A 7930-nucleotide genomic window follows, 5' to 3' on the forward strand; every position below is an offset into this window, starting at 1 on the left:
GAGACTATCACAGTGCAGGTGCATTTATACGGAGACTTGATTACACACAGGTGGATTGTATTTATCATCATTAGTCATTTAGGTCAACATTGGATCATTCAGAGATCCTCACTGAACTTCTGGAGAGAGTTTTCTGCACTGAAAGTAAAGGGGCTGAATAATTTTGCACGTCCAATTTTTCAGTTTTTGATTTGTTAAAAAAGTTTGAAATATCCAATAAATGTCATTCCACTTCATGATTGTGTCCCACTTGTTGTTGATTCTTCACGAAAAAAATACTGTTTTATATCTTTATGTTTGAAGCCTGAAATGTCGCAAAGTTCAGGGGGGCCGAATACTTTCGCAAGGCACTGTATTTTTATCAAATAAATGATCTGTTATTATTATTATTACGTGATTAAACTAACTTAATTAATCATGTAAATGTAATTAACTAGGGAGTCAGGGCACCAAGGAAAATATTCAGATTACAAAGTTATAATTTTCCTAATATATTATAATTTTATTATCTGATCAATTAGCGGCGGCATGTAGCCTAGTGGTTAGAGCGTTGGACTAGTAACCGGAAGGTTGCAAGTTCCCCGAGCTGACAAGGTACAAATCTGTAATTCTGCCCCTGAACAGGCAGTTAACCCACTAGGCTGTCATTGAAAATAAGAATTTGTTCTTAACTGACTTGCCTAGTTAAATAAAGGTTAAAAAAAAATATATATATATTCCCTTCTAATTAATGAATTATTCTTTACCTCACGTTAGTCTAATTCCAAACGTCGTAAATTGTTGGTTATCTGCACGAACCCAGTCTTCACTATGAGTCATCCATACATCAATTGTCTCAATCCTTTATTTATGAACTAACTAAATAATCACAGAGATACACACACAAACAGTAGATATGGTTACAAGGAAATGATAGGGGAATGTGCCCTAGTGGGCTAAACCGGCATGGCGGCTTGTTAGACAAAGGGACTGAGAAGGGCGCGAAAGACAAAAGAGTCACTACACAGTTGATAATTATAACAATTGAAATGCTACTCCTTTGCACCTGAATGCTCACTCATTCGGGAATAATTGCAATCAATATATATATATATATATATATATATATATATATATATATATATTCACACTCAGTGTGTCGTCGTGATCTCTGTTGGATAGTTTGTTTCTGTTGGAGAGTTTGTCCGCCCTCTCTCTCTCTTCAGTGGTTAGAATGGATAGTTCAGAGTCCCATTCAGAAATGCGGTTGTTGGTCCTCGCATTCACGGGTACATAATTTCTAGCTGCAGACTAGTAATTAGTATCGAAGATTTGTTCTTATTCTGTCAGTATTGATAGTCTCAGAGTGGAATGGTGGTATGGTGGTATAGTTAAAAGATTCAGCAATCTACTCAAACCTTAACTCCCTCTGTGATGAGGTACTGGTCTCCTCTCAAACCTTAGCCCTCCCGTAATTGAGGTAAGCTTGGTCTGAAGATGATTCTCCAGGTGGAGGTTATATTCGGAAGAGCAGAAAAAGGCTGTCCCATGACGCCAGATCAATGTCTGTGCTCATGGGGCGGGCCAATGACTTAGCTAAGTTTAAAGGGAATTGGGTTCCCTTTCATTAAAACCTGTTACGGATCATGTGAATTCTCGCAGCTTTTCGCAACTTTTTGTTAAAAATCGCGCAACATTTCAACATCCTGCTACTCATGCCAGGAATATAGTATATGCATATGATAAGTATGTGTGTATAGAAAACACTCTGAAGTTTCTAAAACTGGTTAAATCATGTCTGTGGCTATAACAGAACGTGTTCAGGAGTAAAAATCCCAGGGAAAACTGTTCACCAAAAACACAAAAAAAATATTCATCCGCCAGTCTTTGAATTGTCTAAGGCGATAGAAAATAGATGAGGTTCCGTTTACAACGCCCACAGCTTCCACACGATGTCGCCAATACTGGCATTTCGTTGCGAGTTTATCCTTGGTGGGATGACGTATAGGCACTTCCTGTCTTGGGGTGCACCCAGGAAATTATGAAAGTGAAAAAAATGGACAATGATTTCAAGACTTGCTGCTATCGAATACAGATCAATTTGATCGATTAGTAACGTTTATTAATACCTAAAGTTGGTTTACAAAAGTAGTTTGAAGTAATTTGTAAAAGTTTATAGGCAACTTTTTTAATTTTAAAAAGTGACGTTGCGTCTTGTAAAGTTGAATTTTCCTTGGATCAGACGGCCTTCATAAATGGACATTTTGGGTATACTTTGACAGATTTAATCAGGAAAAATACCCAATTGTGATGTTTATGGGACATATAGGAGTGCCAACAAAGAAGCTCGTCAAAGGTAATGAATGTTTTATATTTTATTTATGCGTTTTGTGTAGCGCCGGCTACCGCAAAATCTTTTGTTTAGGTCTCGTTCAGGTATTTTGGGGGGGTGCATGCTATCAGATAATAGCTTCTCATGCTTTCGCCGAAAAGCATTTTACAAATCTGACATGTTGGCTAGATTCACAACGAGTGTAGCTTTAATTGAGTACCTTGCATGTGTGTTATAATGAAAGTTTGAGTTTTATCGAGTACTACGAGTGGCGCTCTGAAATTTCCGCTGACTTTGGTTCCTGTACAGGAACCACAATACGTAAGAGGTTTTAAACAGTTTAAAATCACATTACATCATTTCACAAATAGTTTCATCTTTACTCATTCATTTTATACAACAGGCGGGCCTGGACATGCACTGGCTTCATCAGTGAGACTCTTGTATAAGCAGAGTTATGGTAATGTGGCTGTATTGTCTCTCATGAGTTTCACAAACACTAAACGAAATGGACCGGTCATAGCTGGATTCTTCCCCGACCGTGTACACCTTCTCCAAAACATGTACAGTGTTCAGTTCTCAAGTTCTATGCTGGAGAAGAGGTTCCTTTGTTCTCCTGTGAAACCTTTTCTCAATATATACTGTCTGGCCATGAGGAAGAGAGTCTCCTCCAGGAATTTACGACCTGAGATAACAGCAGCCTGGGTGTAGGCGAGAGAGAGAGGGGGAAGGCACGCTATACCCAAAGAGGGACATGTTATGACACCTTTTATTTATTGATTGATTTGCTGACACCTACTTTATTGAGGGAAAATGTACTTGCTAAGGCTGTGATATGTAGTTGTCTCACCCAGCTACAATACATGACCAAAAGTATGTGGACATCTGCTAGTCGAACATCTCATTCCAAAATCATGGGCAATAATACAGAGTTGGTCCCCCCTTTGCAGCTATAACAGCCTCTGCTCTTCTGGGAAGGCTTCCCACTAGATGTTGGAAAATTGCTGCATTGCTTCCATTCAGCCACAAGAGCATTAGTGAGGTGGGGCACTGATGTTGGAATTACAATTCATCCCAAAAGTGTTTGATGGAGTTGAGGTCAGGGCTCTGTGCAGGCCAGTCAAGCTCTACCACACCAATCTCGACAAACCATTTCTATATGGTCCTCCCTTTGTGCACGGGGGCATTGTCATGCTGAAACAGGAAAGGGCCTTCCCCAAACTGTTGCCACAAAGTTGGAGGCACAGAATCGCCTAGAATGTCATTGTAAGTTGTGGAGTTAAAATGTCCCTTCACTGGAACTAAGGGGCCTAGCCCGAACCATGTAAAACAGCCCCAGGCCATTATTCTTCCTCCACCAAACTTTACAGTTGGCACTATGCATTGGGGCCAAATGCCAAATGGTGAAGTAGGATTCATCACTCCAGAGAATGCATTTCCACTGCTCCAGAGTCAACAATATTTACGCTCTACACGCTTCAGCACTCGGCAGTCCCGTTCTTCGAGCTTGTGCGGCCTACCACTTCGCGGCTGAGCCGTTATTGCTCCTAGACGTTTCCATTTCAAATTAACAGCACTTACAGTTGACCAGGATACCTTTAGCAGGTCAGAAATTTGACTAACTGACTTGTTGGAAAGGTGGCATCCTATGACGGTGCCACGTTGAAAGTCACTGAGCTGTTCAGTAAGGCCATTCTACTGCCAATGTTTGTCTATGGGGATTGCATGGCTGTGTGCACGATTTATATACACCTGTCAGCAACGGGTGTGGCTGATATAACCGAATCCACTAATTTGAATGGGTGTTAACATACTGCTGTATATATAGTGTCTAAAGATAAATGCAATAATTGTAATTCGCTCTGGATAAGAGCGCCTGCTAAATGACTAAAATGTTATTTATTTCATCATATTGAACTTCCACACCTTTCTGTTCTTGTTGGTCTGTTCATATAGTCAGCCATAAATCAATTATCTAAGTTATTAACTGTCAGGAGACATAGATAGGGTCATTCTCTGTTCTTTGTACTGTATGGTCAATGCCTACTAGGCTAGCCTGATCCTATGCTTGCGAGATCAGGATTGGCTTGCGAGATCAGGTTTGGCTTATGCAACTTCAAAATGGATGTACAATTTCATGATATCATTTATTATATTAAATCAAATGAAAGATACTGTAAAATATAATCTGAATGGATCTTTGTGTAAAGATTCCCCCCTCCCCCCCGGGTGTGTCCACCTCTGAATGCTTGGCTATGAAAACCAACTGACATTTAGTCCTGAGGTGCTAACCTGTTGCACTCTCTAGAACCACTGTGATATTCTTTTGACCCTACTGGTCATCTACTGTATGAACGGATGAACATCTTGAAGAACGAGTTGCCCTTAAATGGCCATGTACTCTAATAATCTCCACCCGGCAGAGCCAGAAGACCATTTGCCACCCCTCAGAGCACGGTTCCTCTCTAGGTTCCTTCCTAGGTTCCTGCCTTTCTAAGGAGTTTTCCTAGCTTCTGCATCTGCATTGCTCGCTCTCTGGGGTTTAAGGCTGGTTCTGTATAAGCACTTTGTGACAACTGCTGATGTAAAAAGGGCTTTAAAAATCTATTTGATTGATTTATTTGCTAATAACTACTTTATTGAGGGAAATGTACTTGCTATGATTGTGATATGTGGCTGTCTTACCCAGCTATCTTAAGATAAATGCAATATTTGTATTTCGCTCTGGATAAGAACGGCTGCAAAATGACTAAAATGTTAATTATTACATCACACCTTTACGGTCTTGTCTATCTTATAATTTATTGAGCCATAATTCTTATCAATTATCTAAGTTATTAACTGTCAGGTGGCATAGGGTCATTCTCTGTGCTTTGTACTGTATGATCAAAGACTACTATGCTAGCCTGATCCACATGTAAGTTTGAGAGATCAGGTGGTTCGTACGAAGCTTAAAGACAAGACAAGACTCACTCACTCAGTTACTTAGGTATACCCCTCTTTGTCCTTCGCAGGTCATGAGCCACAGCATAAACACATTACCTTAACACATGGTGACACACCTTTAACTCTGTTAGGCGAGGGAACATCACCTCCAAAGCCAAATTTGTCATTGAGGTGTGATGAAAGATGAACAGGAGGTGAAGAAAGTGTCATTTCCTGCTAGACCTGTTTGTTGACCTATCAAGGCTGCACATATTTAATACAAAGATGAACTCTTGAATAATCATTTCAGGATTATTTCAACCCTAAATGGAAATTTAAAAAGATTCCAATTAGTGTGGAATGGAAAGAAAAATACCCCTAGGATGAAAGATGAACATGTCAGAGATGTAGTAACTAAGAGAAAGTGGTCGTTCCCTCTCTTCAGATCCTTTTGAGAGTTTTCCAAATATGCATTGAAACAAAACTATTTGAGAAAAAGTTAATTATGTTGGTTTCCAGGGTTATCCTTTAATTCAAGGACACCGCAAAAGCCAAACACGGATACAAACGACAACCCTTCCCACACAATAACACAAACAGACTCATTTCTCAAAAGTAGATCGGTATCTAATGCTATGCATCATTAGCCAGTGTACAAGCCTGGGGATTAAAGGTTATAAATGTGGAGTGAGGTTACTATTTAACAGCCCACTAAGGAACTAGCTACAGATGAAGCTGGTGTTAAAGAGATAGGAATGTTTTATCGTGTCTGTTTCTGTGACAACAGCACAGGGAAAGGAGTCAAGAGTTCAAAAGAACCCAAGCTGCTTCCTCAGGCCTCTTCAAAGGTGAAATTTAACAGGTGATAATGTTCAGTAAAAAAATGTGTTTTGTTATGCAGAGACATGCACATCAAGTCAGCAGACACCTGGAAAACATTGAAATTACATCAGATCTATACATATACACAGAGGTCTCAATGAGAATGCTCATTATCTCAAGAAAGGAAAAAGATTATGCCCTCAGCACGGTCTAGAATCTAGATGTTGCTTCAAGCTATTATTTGCTTCAGATCAGTGTGTCTTAACATTGACTATTTTGAACACAAGGACCTCAAATGGGAATATCTATAACAGTCCATTCCCTATAATTTCCTGAAAGTTCATCCGATCAATATGTGTTTAATATTTTCTAAAGCTTCCAACAATAATTTCACAGGGCCAAATCCTTAATTGATATACACAACTTAGACTTCTGAGTAAAGCATATGAGGATGTGATTTATTGACATTTAAACGAAAAGTTAGGTAGCATTTCACCCACAGTAATAAATGGTTCATCAGTGGAGCAGGCACAGTATGGTGTTTATAATCACACATATATAAATATCACCGTTTTCAGAGATAACACATAAAATGCCTTCAGAAAGTATTCACACCCCTGGACTTTTTCCACATTTTGCTGTTACAATGTGGGATTAAAATGGATTTGTCCTTTTTGTCAACAATCTATGTATACAAAATACTCTAATGTCAATGTGGAAGAAAAATTCTAGCGTTAGTAAAAAATGTATTTATATTTTTTTGTTGTTGTACTTTTACCCCCACTTTCTTGATATTCAAATTGGTAGTTACAGTCTTGTCCCGTCGCTGCAATTCCCCTACGGCGTCAGGAGAGGCGAAGGTCGAGAGCCATGCATCCTCTGAAACATTGCTTCTTGACACACGGCTCACTTAACCCGGAAACAAGCCGCACCAATGTATCGGAGGAAACACCCTCCAGCTGGTGACCGAAGTCAGCTTGTGACCGAAGTCAGGTTGCAGGCGATTGGCCCACCACAAGGAGTCACTAGAGCACGATGGGACAAGGAAATCCCGGGCCGGCCAAACCCTCCCCTAACCCAGACGACTCTGGGCCAATATTGTACCGCCTCAAAGGTCTCCCAGTCACAGCCGGCTGTGACACAGCCTGGGATCAAACCCGGGTCTGTAGTTAGGCCTCAAGTACTGCAATGGAGCGCCTTAGACCACTGCGCCACTCAGGAGGCTGCACTAATAGCTCTTGATTAGATAAGTATTCAACCCCCTAATACATGTTAGAATCCCATTTAGCAGTGATTACAGCTGTGAGTCTTTCTGGTCCGTCTCTAAGCACTTTACACGCCTGTAATAAGGCAGCCCCCCGCACATTTCAGTTGAAGGCATTCAGTTGTACAACTGACTAGGTATCCCCCAATCCCTATTGTGAAACATTTGCCCATTTATTATTTAAAAAATTCTTCAATATCTGTCAAAGTGGTTGTCAGTCAATGCTAGATTGCCATAGATTTTCAAGCAGATTTAAGTCAAAACTGTAATTGGACACTGCGGAACATTCACCATCTTCTTGTGTAGATTTCACTTTAGGATTATTGTCTTGCATTTCTTGCTTAAATGTGAAATCCTCTCCCAATGTTTGGGGGATAGCAGATTGAACCGGGTTTTCATCTAGGATTTAGCCTGTGCTTAGCTCCATTTAGTTTATTTTTTATCCTGAAAATCTCCCCAGTCCTTAACGATTACAAGCATACACATAACATGATGCAGCCACTGCTATGCTTGAAAATATGGAGAATGGTACTCAGTAATGTGTTGGATTGGATTTGTCCCAAACATAACACTTTGTATTTGGAACAAAAGGTTATTGCTTTGTCACA

The sequence above is a fragment of the Oncorhynchus clarkii genome, chromosome 4 (genome assembly GCF_045791955.1).
Source record: "Oncorhynchus clarkii lewisi isolate Uvic-CL-2024 chromosome 4, UVic_Ocla_1.0, whole genome shotgun sequence".
NCBI classification, from domain to species: domain Eukaryota; kingdom Metazoa; phylum Chordata; class Actinopteri; order Salmoniformes; family Salmonidae; genus Oncorhynchus; species Oncorhynchus clarkii.